At 38.4% G+C, this 13,428-nt stretch overlaps 1 protein-coding gene across 2 annotated transcripts in view; it reads right to left on the reverse strand.

Annotated features, from left to right (window-relative positions):
- PDZRN4 (PDZ domain containing ring finger 4) overlaps positions 1–13,428 on the reverse strand; it is a 223,708-nt gene that overhangs the window by 98,037 nt on the left and 112,243 nt on the right. The gene's annotated exons all lie outside the window — the stretch shown is intronic.

Raw genomic sequence — 13,428 nt, forward strand, 5'->3', positions numbered from 1 at the left:
TATTATTTTAACATATCATTATATACAATTTTACCATTTGTAAATTAGATTTTAATAGTGCCACAATTCTTAATGTGTGTATAAAGGAAAAATTTAAAATTAAACTAAACCCACAGCTTAAATATTAAGGCCAATGGAAATAACACTTAATTCAAGGCTGACATTAATTCCTGTATTGTACATCATATAATCCAGTGGTAGTTATGCAAGACAAAAAGCCCAAGCTATAACAAACAGGATAGAAAAAGCAAAAGTTGCTCCTTTTTTATCTTTACTTTCTCAGCAACTTTGCTCATTAAGAACTATATCAAGTGCTTATTTAAAAACATCTTTAATCTGGAGAGGATAGCAGGTGGAATCCAAAGCAGAAATAATTACTTTAAAACCAATGAATTCAGTTAGTTAAGATGAACACTGGGCCCTACAGAATTTTATTCACTAAGAAATTATGTACAGCTACTATTTTTTTGGGTGCAGTTCCCTAAAAGTGCTTTGTCAAATATTTAAAATCAATAACAGTAAATTATTCTAATGAGCACTAATTGATAAGAAATTGGCTTTGCATCTAGCAGCACCTCAAACACCAGCAACACCGGGTAGCAAGCAGATCAACAATCATGTGCTGCTTATCAGTTCAGCCCCTTGGGATATAATAATCCGATTTTCTGGGCCCTAATTTTACCTAATAGACAGGATGAGAGCCAAGCAGAGAAACATACAGGAAAAACTGGGCCATTGCTGCAAACTCTGCATAGTAGTAAAGTTTGCTAGAACCTCTAGGTAAATTATAAATAGGTTGAGACTAAATCTTAATTAAATTTCATCTCCTTTAATAAAAGTGCGGAGTCAGGAAGAATCTAATAATGACCATTAACAGAGCAGGCTCTTCACATACCAGCTTCCAGCAGTGTTCTGAAACAGAACAGTAAGATTAATTTTCATTTGGTGGAAGAACCTGAGCAGGCAGGTTTGGTTATGAAATTCCTCCAAAGCCCAAGGATTTCAAAGACGAACCATGGAGGCTGGTTCATCATTGTTGGAAAGAATCAGCCTCTGTTCTACTCCTCCACACTCACATGAAATGCTGTTCATGCTGAGAGGTTTAAACCCATGTAGCAAACATCAACTCAATCTTTGAAGGTTTCTGTATTGTAAGGTGCAGAAAGATTCTCAGATGTGTAAATTTTGAACTTAAGAAAGTGAGATCAATGAACAAGACAACAGCCATGCAAGGACACCCATGCCATCTTTCGACGAAAGTGTTCTCTTCTTCCACTGACACAGCTTCCTTCTCTGACACATACACAGTTTGAAAGCTAAACTGCATTCTTGAAAGGAAGCATTATTTACCTTGGTATATTTTTGATAGTTTCTTAAAATTAGTTCTTAAAATATCACGGAAAAAAGGACATATTATTACAAGATTCCAGTTATATACAAGAAACAACAACAACAACAACCACCAATTGACAATATAAGCAATAGAAAGCCACAGCTAAGCTTTCAGCAGTTTCCCCTTACAGTGTCTATTTTGTTCTTTCTCTGATTCTTTTGTCTACTTCTCCGGAGACAACATAAGCTTGTCCATTAATTTATCAAGTGCCTGCCCTCTGTTCATACAGAGTAAAAAGGTTCTGTCTTCTGCTTCTGCAACCACTAATGGGCACAGTTGGAAGGGCTGAATAGATTTGTTAGAGAAGGAAAGGTGTACTCCCAGGTTCCTGAGCTCCATCAAAATATGCAACTTTGAGCATACATGTGGTCAAAATACAAAATTTTGTGCAGCGTATAACAATATTCAGGGCAAAACTTGCTAGAACTATAAACTAAAAAGAATTATGTGATGTACTTTGGTCAAGTTATGTCAAGAATTTGATATTGTTAAGAAAACAGTTTCTTTCCTTCCCTCTACTTCATTTTTATTGCCCTCCAACATTTTGTAGCTAAAGGGATCAAAAACATAATCAGGTTACTCTTATTTTATATGTAATTCATAGATATTTCAATAATTCAACGCTTTTCTTAATTTTGGAGTTTTCTATGATCATTTCCTACAATTAAGTCTTACCATAAAAACTAAAGTCATAATTTACAGTCAAACCAGCAATCAATAATGCAGATGGATGGAGTTTAATTTTCAGAGAGTTACAACAAAAATTGTTAACATTTTCAAACAACATGCCCTTGTTTAGATCCCCTAATTAATTTCAAGTATCTAGGAGATTACTTATATTTGGTATAAAGTTACCTCATTGAGGTACAGCAATGCCTAACTATGAGCACCCATGCTTGAATATTTATCATTGCAAAAAATTCAAGACAATGACACTGCAAATTAAAGGCCACTCACTCCTTTGTATTTTCTTTATCACACACTCAAAGACAGATAATAAAATATAACGTTCATTTTAAGTAAGGATAATGAAACTGTTGGTCCAAACTCAGGAAGTGATGAAACCCAGGGAGGTATATGTGGAATTCCAAGTTTTCTTTGCAAGCCCTTGAATTCACACGGTCCTCCTGGTGTACCAATCCCACAGCATTTACTATATAAATTTTGAGGAATTCCCAGCAAACTGGCTTACAGAACAGATGGCAATGCAATTTATAGTCTAAGGGCTGCATAGCTGTAAAACAGAAGTATCACAAGAAAAATGGAACTGGAGAAAGCTTTTGCATATCCCCACTGTTCTGAACAAAGGCCTGAACTCATAAAGTTTAACCTCAGTCTGGGTAGATCTTTTAGTCTGTTGGGATATTTAATGTTTGTAATGAAGCCTCAGCTGCTGGAATCAGGTGATCTTATGCATCAGTCAGTTTGCATATTAGAAAAACAAGGAAACTTCCAGACCTATAATTGCATAAAAAAACTTAAAAACCTTGCATAAATATAACCCAAAGACTCCGAATTTGCACATAAGCTAGCTAGCTTGAACTCTAAAATAACATAATGTATATATGAACCAATAGGATAAATGAAGGTGCAAACTATGGAAGTACAAAGTCACTGAAATGGGCTTAGGCTTCAATAAAATGGATTTTTGCAAATATAATAAACTAGAAAATCTTACCACAATCCCTACAAGATACATGAAATCTTACTCAAAGTAAAAATGCTTTATGTTTTCTACAGTCATCAGACCATACTTGAAAAAGCATGAACATAAAAACTAAGAATTTGTATCTATGACAAAATGCAATATTCTCTGGAACATTAAGTTAGGAAAGACATTTGTTTAATCTCATATCCTTTACCACAGCTACCAAGATTTCATGCACTGGTCAAAGTCACAGCAAAATTAAAGGTGGCAAGAGAAGAGGGAGGACATGGAATTCCTATGTTCTGTATTTCCCAGGAGGACTGTAATTTCTCTGAAGACTATTTAGGTCTGCCTGACTGTAAATCAAGTGGCTCCATAAGTGGAATTTTCCATTGCCTAAATCCCTGTCTTCCTCCCTGGAAGGCAGGGAGCACCCATAACATCATATTACACAAGCCCAGTCTATTGATATCTATTGATTGTTTTTCCCATCCATGATTAAATTGACACGGGAACTATGGGATCCTATGGGATTTATGGGATTCCTTGTCAAAAATGCAAATACCTGTCTAAAGGGAAATGGAAAGCAAGCACATGAGGAAAGCTCTCTGCCATGATTGCTTACAATACAAGTTCTACTTGTTCTTTTTATTCTATACAGGAAAAAAAGGAAACAACTCCTCTGTTTTAACCCATTTATCTATCAATACAATGTGAATGAGCTGGGTAGCATTCTTTGGGAAAAGCACAACTCCTTTACCACATCTGCTTCAGACTGCTCAGAAACTTTTTGTCTCTTTTCTTTCTCAAAGAGTCGTCCAGGATATTTTTTTCCCATGGTTTTTACCCTGAGTGGCTTCCTTATCACCCTTAAACTGGTGTCATAATAATTAGGGAACTGTTGCAGAAAACCAAATTATGCCTAATACTGAACTTTAAGGCCTTAGCAATACATAAAGGTTGGTGTCAGGACTTGGTTGACATGTTCTAGAAGGACCTTGACTTTCTCTTGACTTTCTCTATCTCATCAGTTAGTTACAAGAAAACCACCTCACACAACTTCATGTTTTTTAAACCATATGATCATGTGAAACCAGGCTGATGGATCTCAGATGCACTGGAGAGTTTTAATGCCATGGAGTACACAAAGTAGAATTACTCATAAATAAGCGATTGAAGTGATTTAAAGGAAACAAGGATTAATCAGGATAGCCAAACCTAAAGTGTATGAACAAAGTTCTGGGGAAAATGCTCTGATTATAGATAAATTTAGATGTGAAGTCCCATGTCAATAAGCATTAAATAATGCACTTAGGGAACACTGCTAAAATATTCAGTCATGGTCTCTAAAGTAATTATATCTACTCAGAAAATAGGTTTGGAGTTGTGGATAGTTTCCTCCAATTGCCTGAGGAAAAGACTAACAATGGAACAGGAACTACTGAAACTGCACAAACACCAGAAATATCCATATTTTATCCATATAGCCAGCAGTCCTGGTCTTTCCACCTCTAAATCATTTCAAGAAAACAGAAGAGCTATGAAGCATAAATGAGAAATACAGATAACAGTTCACTTTCTCTGCATCTTCCATCTTTGTAAGTATTTTCCTGACAGAGAACGCATTCCTTCTAACATTTCATGATGAAATAATAAGATGATACATTTAAAACAGTAAAAGAAAGTCTGGATTTTTTTCCAAGAATTTTGACAGTGGAATGCATTACCTTCAAGGAAGCAAAAAGCAGAAAAGGGTTCAAAAAGGTATTAGACAACTTTACAACAGGTAACTGTTCACTAGTCATCTACCTGCCTAGCAAGCTCAGAATTCACCAACTCCTGGGAGCTATAAGAGATAGAACAGCTCTGAGATTTCTCTCCATGGATCCCCTTGCTGATAGCTTGCCTGTGTGTATTATTTTTCTCTTTGAAAATCTAATATTGGCAACAGGATCTTTTACTATTTTAATTCTAAAGCTCCAAATTTACCAGTTCTTGCACAAAAGCTAGAATATCTCTTTAACTGAAAGTTCCTTGGCTAATGTTAGCTGCTAATACAACATAAGAGTCCAACAGCATTAATGATCACATCACTTTGAACTTCAAACACATCTATAAAAGTACATTTTATTGTTGTCCTGATCAGTTTCAAAGCTTTTCAAGTTACATCTGTTTCAAAATTAAAAAAAAATAAAAAAGGATTTTCCTCAACAGCTTAAGATTCTATCTGAGCTTTTTTATACCTGTGTGGGAAATAAAGACCATTTGGAACTGATATGCCAAGTTCAGGCCCAGATCAAACAACGGCAAATATCAATGAAAAGCCTCAATGAGAAACTGAACTCACAGTACAAAATTAATTCAAGGGCTGAAGCTGCAGGGACTGGTTCAGAGGACAAGAGCAGTGGTGAGGAACTCCTTGGCTCTGTTCTTTCCTCTGATACCTGCATCATTAGAAAAGCTCTTCCTTTTTACATCCTTATAAAATAAGTAACACCAGTCTTGCAAGGGCATCCATTCAATAAGCTTTCTAAGACTTTACAGAGCTTTTCAAAGAATGTGTTATGGAGGGCTGTTACACCCACCCAAGCTCTGCTGAGGCCACCCTTGCAGTCACCAGCACTCAAGTTAATTAACATGTCTTGTGTTGTTTCTCAATTAAAAGTTTTAAGTTTTATACAGCTAATCCACATAGAAGTATAAAATGAAAAATTACTCATGACAAAAAAACCCCTTTGAGTGTAAGTGCCATTAGTTCAATAAATCTACAAGAGTAGTAGACTTGAATATTTCAAAAGTGAAGATGCTGAGAAGAACAGTTTGTCATGAATATGGCACAACCAGTGCAGAGACACATTTACCAATATGGACATGCCACTGCTCACATTCAAAGCTCATACAAGTGGCAATCTGGAAAAGCTGTCGAGGGATACAGCAATAAAACAGATAATTCTGTCTTACCCCATAAAAATTTTCTAGGGCCTACTGTGCCCTAGAAAAATACTCCAGGATTAGGGAAGTTTTCATGGCCCTGAATGGATTTTCATGGTATCAAAGCTGAAAAGGCAAACTGTATTGAATCAGGCCGTAAAAGCAGCTGCTTTTCTCCTCCACCAAAGTATAAAGATGTTGTAATGTAACTGTCAGAAGTTAAAATTACTATAGAAAAAAAATAGTTTCTAACATAGATATGACCTATGTCTCTCAAGAAATAGTTAGACAGAGGGGAGTTGGAGGTTTGGTGTAATTAATCATGTCTTTATCACCCTAAAGACAGTATTAGTGGCGAATGGGATTGAATCTCAAACCTGGCTTCCAACACACACTTGATAGAATGATGGATGCAGGAGTACACCACACAGTGCTGCAGGAGCAACTGCCTACACTACTCCCATGGTCTGTCAGCTAGTCAGACTGGCTGAGTTTGGTTTAGACTGGTGAGATTGATTTAAAATAACAATGTAAACTAGAGTCAACTCTGTTTGTTGACAGTCACTAACTGACCACCATAACAGCACCATTAATTCTGTTGTCAGCAAATGCTTTGTAATGATTTGAAACGAATGCAGCTTCCTCTTCTTGAAAATCCCCACAGCATCAAAGGTTTACTTTGTACACTGTTTGGGCTTTCTAAAGTTTAAAATCACAGCCAGTGCACCTGCGTTCTACAAGATCATTAGGTAAATATCCCAGCAAAGCCCAATCAACCTGGCTTCAGTTACCTTACCGTCTGCTCCAGAAGAAAATTAATGTTATTAGATGTGTCTTTCCCTGGAAATTGCTGGTGTTTGGTTACTGTGGCAGCTGTCAGGGAGGTGCAGGGGTCTTTCTGCTGGATGCTGGTTTGGCAGGCTGCCTAGGCACAAGCCTGGTCCCAGCCCCATGCCACCCGTGTCAGGGTGCCCTGAGCCCTCAGAGCACACCAGAGCTCAGCCTTGCCAGTGTGCCCTGCCAAACCCCAGATCCCTGCAACTCTCACCCATCAAGAAATAGAAATGTCAGGTCTGAACTCAGGTATAAAGAGTTAGGAGAAAAATGTAGGAAAAAAAAAAACCAAACTCCTGCAGACCTACATGGATGGAGACAAACGAAATCCGATTAACGACGCCTCTTGTTCTTCTATTTTAATGTCCTGTGGAAAAGAAATTAGCATAGCAAATCCTGCTTTATCTCGGAAAGAAATTTCAGATCCTTAGTCTGAACCCCTCTCCTTTTTCCTGGAATAAAAAGCCAAAATGAAGATCTTGTCAGCTTCAGAGGGGAGATTTGTCACACATCAGTGGTTTGCAGGGGTGGGTGCCCACTCAGCCCTTTCTGCCTGGCCACAGGGACACCACTGCCACCCAGCCCCTGCTCAGCTGCTGGCTTGCCAGGACTCCTGGATCATCTGAGCCCTCTGGACAGGGGCATTAAAACTCTTTTTGAACATAGCTTTCTAAAATAGCCAAAGGACAATATAAAGTGGAGGAAGATAATTCAATTGCATTACAAAGAATGGTGCAAATTACAGCACCTAATTTGTATTTAGCATGAAACATATGAAACAATATAAACACCAAGATCACTTAAAAGAAACCTCCATTGTAGAGGCAATGGTCTCATTCATTTTGCTAAGCCTGAAGCAGATAAAAACCATCACTGCGCTCTGAAGAAGAGCTGCTTAGCACCCTTCCTCACTGGAGGTAAAAGCAGTGCATTTCCAAAACTCACGTGTGTTTTTTACAGAAATAAACTTTGCATCTTATAAAACAGAAAGGTCTTTTAATAGAAGAGGAAATATTTAACCTTCTCAAAGTCAATGTCTACTCTCTTCTCTATGATTCCTCCTGCAAAGATGTGAAACAAATCACAGCAAAATAAAGAAAAAAAAGGGGAAAAAATCAAGAAGAATAACTGATTGGGAAAGGGTGAGTGTTTTTTTCTGCAAGACCTTTGCATCTAGTCTGAATATGTTTCATTTTTATTCAGTTCTTGTGCAGGACACTAGGATTATATGTATCAACTTAATTCAGTGATAAGAAAATCCTTACTATAAATCCTACCATGTGGGACAAATCTGTCAAGATCTTGATTATCAAAACAAATGAACAGACAGTAAAACGTGACATACATAGCATACACTTTACATGACAAATTAGCCCTAGCACAACTGACACACATACTGTAAGGAGATGTTAAGGTTGCTATGGCAAGCAATGTCTTTCCTTCCCCAGCACCTGAATCACAAGTTTTCTGAGCCAAAGGCTTCTATCAAAAGATAAAAAATTTTCTATAGTTAAGCATTATCTGCGTATAACAGAACATATTTCTCTGTCCCACTGCGGTCTCCTTCAAAAGTTACTGCCTTCAAGAGTGACCTCACCCTGTCACTGGAGTGACTAGCCAGAAGCCCTAAGGTTGTTATTTGCCCCTTCAGCAGATGTGTTAGGGATTTATTATAATGCTTTAGGGACCAGATAGTGATGGTTAAACAAATTAGGAAACTCATGCAGTGAGCAACAACACCGTCAGCTCAGGGAAAACAAGAGTCCTGTCTCAAGCCATAGATCTGAATGGAAATGCAAGTATTTCAGCTACCAAAAATTTTGGATGTTATACGTTCCTCAGAAATGGGCTGTCATGTAAGAACTGAGGATTTTTTCAGAAACATTCCCACTTTTGGTTGAAATTAAAATTGTAGGAAAAAACTCTGTGATTCCAAACCACTGTGATTTCAGCATACTTCTCATCCAAAACTGTGTTTGGAACTCCTAAAGCAGAAAATCAGGGATACATTTAAAGAAATGGAGTAAACCACAGTGAGAATTTAGTAAAAGCTATTCCTGTTAGCAAGACATGACTGCACCAAGAGCTCTTCTGCACGAAGACCAAAACACTGGAGAGACATTCCTGACACAAGGTGTTCAGAACCTACATCAGGACAGGCTCACCCTTGCTGCAAAAATTACAAATCTTTTGCAATAAGCCAGCTGACAGCTTCACTGCTTACTCCTCCCAGAAATCCACCAGAAATTCAAACTAGATTCGCTTCTCCCAGCTTTCTTAACAAAACTCATAAACAAGTGTGTTCTCACTGACCTCAGAGGATGGGTCAAATAATCAAAACCTATTATTTAGCTGTTAATTTCTGTGATTACAGAGTGTCTTTTTTCTTTTAAGTTATGACATCCATATATTGATCACCAGCAGACCCAGCTATGACCAGATCAAAATCACCGTGAGAAATGCTCAAGTTTCTGTATGTCTAGGAGGGACTGCAGAAGACTATTGTGTCATCTTTCTACTGCCTACTGTAGTTCATTGTATAAGCATTTTACAAAAGGTTACAATTCAACTGAAAAAATGAATCATTTAGGAGCTTTTCTGAACATGTGCTATCCTGATAAACTGATAAAATAAGAATGAGAAGTAAGGATCTTGAAAAACTGCTATCCTCAGTTGGTTTGTTTAAACCCTCTCTGTACTGTAGGTGAAGATTTATACAAAGATCTATTTTTCTGTTTGAAAATACTTTTTATTCCTTCACGTGCAAGAAGAAGAGCAAACAATTCTATGCAAGTAAAAGAGATTATGTAAAAATAATTAAATTTAACTCATACAAAAAAAAATCCTAGGAGTTAACTACTTACATAACAACAGAAGTCAAGTTTAACACAGAATTTTTCATACAGAGGTATCAAAGTATCTCATAAAATCAGGTAAAGCTGTCACCATTTTATAGTGTGTGAATAATGAAGAAATCTAGCAATGCATAACATTGAAATGTGACGAATGATTTTCAAAACTTAGCACCAGTGTAAAAAGTACCAAGAAACCCCATAGTGAGGGAGCTGCCCAGCACCAGGCAGGTTATGGCACACACACCAGGGGATGGCATCCAATGAGCCATTTGGGATAACAAAACCATTTTGAGATTTTTATATACATTGCAAAGAAACAAAACCAGTATGATATTAAATCTGATCTTGAATGAAAAACTCCTTGAAGGCAGCTCTTAGAATAGGCTGCAATGAACACATATAAAATTCATATCAGCTTCCAGCCAGCAACACAAACCTATGCAATTTTACCACATTTTTTTCTTTTCTTACCTCATTTATTGTATGGTGAGATTTTAATTTTGCATATTCTGCTTTGTATTTCCTTTTTCCTACACCCTGCATAAATTCCATGCCTTGACACAGCTCTGCATTTATCTCCCAATTCACCCATCCATGACTCCAAACAGGTCCCTGCTGCAGTGCACTGCTTTTGTTCATCACATCCTGCTCCTTCCCAGCTCCTCTCTACTTTACTTCCCTTCACCCTTGGCTTCAGAACTTCCCCAGCATTATTCCTCCTGTGCACTTCCCAAGAGCTGAACTCTAAAATAGGAGAGGAGAGGAGAGGAGAGGAGAGGAGAGGAGAGGAGAGGAGAGGAGAGGAGAGGAGAGGAGAGGAGAGGAGAGGAGAGGAGAGGAGAGGAGAGGAGAGGAGAGGAGAGGAGAGGAGAGGAGAGGAGAGGAGAGGAGAGGAGAGGAGAGGAGAGGAGAGGAGAGGAGAGGAGAGGAGAGGAGAGGAGAGGAGAGGAGAGGAGAGGAGAGGAGAGGAGAGGAGAGGAGAGGAGAGGAGAGGAGAGGAGAGGAGAGGAGAGGAGAGGAGAGGAGAGGAGAGGAGGCCAAAACCTTTGGAGTAGCCTGAGCTCAGCTACACGTGCCCCTGGGGCTGCTCCCCATGACTGCCAGCTTGGATATTACAAGAAGTAACAGCTACACACCTGTTTTCCCAGTGCACAGCAAAATAAACCATGATGCCAGGGCCACAGGTTTAATTGATTCTCTTTGTCTTTCACCCTGCTTTAGAAGTCAGTCTGATCAATGCTATTTCACACTCTCCACTGCAAGCTTTACTGATCTAACCTCTGACTAAACACAGATTCATCAAAGCAGCACCGGGGGACGCAATATTTATCCTTTGCAACACACAGGGAATGTCATGTTACAACTTCCTCCTGGCTTTCCTCTTCTATTAGGAGAGGAGGGGAAGGAGGAATGGAAGGAGGACTTGCACAGCTGAAGTGAGTGCCGGCACTGGAAACTAATGTCATGTATTTATCCACTCACATTAAGTATGGAAGAGGCAGTCACAGTTCGTGTTCCCTTGGCACTCTTGAAATTCTTTTCCTTTCCATCTTCCAGAGGGTGACAGAAAATAGCAGTTACTGACAAATGCTGGGGGAAAGCACAAGACCTAACCAATAAATATTATATGCATCTATATCTCTAAAACTCTCCCTCAAGTCTAAACAAAGTAAATATGAGAATCCCCAGAGGAAGTCATGGAAGCTGCCAATTCCTTTCAGAAAGGCAAATAAATGAATTTTCGTGATGCTTCTCTACATTTCTTTAATAATCTGAATAAAAGTTGCCAACTGGGACACAGCAGAACACATTCCTTTGCTGACACAAGCCAGCCTTTCCCTTGTCAAGTGCCCAGGTGGGAAGGGAGGCAATCACTGAGGCTGTGGGAGCATTGCCCTGGTAGTGCCACACTGGAGGTACCCAGCAGACACGCTCACAAAGAAATAAGGCTTTGTCATGTCACATAGGGGAGAAGATTACTTCTTATACAAAGACAACATCTAAAGGATCCCTATGTGAACCTGGTGTAAAAAGTTCTTCTACCACTTCAAGCACCTACTGGTTTCCTCGCCAGCCACCTGCTCTTACTCTCTCTTAGCTTGTTATCTGGATGCAGTTTTCTCAACAACAGTTTCTCAGTTCTATTCAATGGTGGGTCTATTGCTGACTCCTTTAGTGTCTTCTCCATACAGAAATGATTGTTTTGCCATATGAAGTCAAAGGAAGGTTGAACCACAGCATGGCTTGGCTATTGTCAATCTTGCCAGCTGTTGATTGAATATTTCAATTTTGAGTAGTTTTGCTGAGATAACATATTTTTAATCACTTCCTATTCAAGGTGCTCACCTTCACTACCAGAGACCCAGATATTAAAAGCTTATCTGTCATTCTTTCCTATCACTGTCCCTGCTTACATAGCCCTTACCTTATCTTTCCTAACTTTTTTTTTGTAACTCATCTTTACTTAATTTTTAAAAAAATAATGTAACATTCTTCCCCTTTCATCTCTCTTCTGCTCTTTATGAAGATCTTTAACTTGGGCATAAACATTCTCCTTTTTTTCTATGCCAAACCTCTTGTGGGATCTCATTCCTATATCTCCAAATATTTCTTTCTGTCAAGGATGCCTTCTCCATCAGGTCCCTTACTATGAAATCTTGACTCCTCTTCCGCTAAAACTGAGTTCTGAGTTTCTAGACAGATAGACAGTGAACAGCAACCTCCTGAAGGTCTGTCTTCTTCTCTGAACTCAGCGTGTTAGAGAACATCAAAGAAACAGGCCTCAAATAGATCTATTCCAGGAAATATGTTCCCAAACCTGACTTATTACTGGAATACAATCTAAACTTAAACAGCAAGTGGATGATTTTAGAGACTTTACTAGCAACTCAGAGCCAGAAATAAGAATCTGCAAGTATTTCTGATGACTTGAACAACTGAAAATGTTTTCATGGAGAACACACACTGAGCCTGTAACTGAATGTGCTGTAATCAAACAAGCTCTCAAAAGCTGAGAGCAAGTGCTTACCTTAAGAAATCATAGTAGGGCATCAAATAACAGAGTTTGAAGTCATCACCCTGAGTACTTACAGTTCAACCTCTGGGTGCAAAACAAGGACAGTGTGCCTTCTCACTCCCATGCTAATACCTAAGGTATCACTACACGTAATTACTACTATATTTGCAAAATGAACCACAAATCTCCCCTCAAAATGCATGTGTTTTTCACAGAAACCCATAAAAATGGACCTGATTATTCACCACATTCCCCAGCACAAACTACAGAAAGCTTCAGCCTCCGGCCCTGCGTGCATCTGCCCTATGCTGTGTGCTAATTGAACCACGGATGTGCTGAAACAGCCGGCTGGAAAAGAGCCAACTTATCTTTGTGCTCCAAAAGAATTTTTAAAAGAAAAGGAAACTCCTGTTGTGAATTATGAGAATGAGAATCCTTCAAATACTGTTAATAGAGTGATAAGAATTACCTTTTATTCATGTTTGTAATACTCCTATCAGCAAGGACTTACCCTCTTCTCCCTGAGCTTCAATTTAAGGGTTTTTTTTCCTACAGAATTACTTTCCAGAGATACATATTAGCACATTTTTTTCAAAACAGATAAATACTGCCAAAATAATTACTAAACACATATTTTCCTGCAAAGCCAACCAAGGTCTCAGTTCTGAAAACTTGTGTTATTAATGAATGGCACACTGCTGCAAACTAATTGTATGTAAAGTCAATGGGTGCATGTTTAAGAATTTTAATT

The sequence above is a fragment of the Melospiza georgiana genome, chromosome 4 (assembly GCF_028018845.1).
Source record: "Melospiza georgiana isolate bMelGeo1 chromosome 4, bMelGeo1.pri, whole genome shotgun sequence".
NCBI lineage: Eukaryota > Metazoa > Chordata > Aves > Passeriformes > Passerellidae > Melospiza > Melospiza georgiana.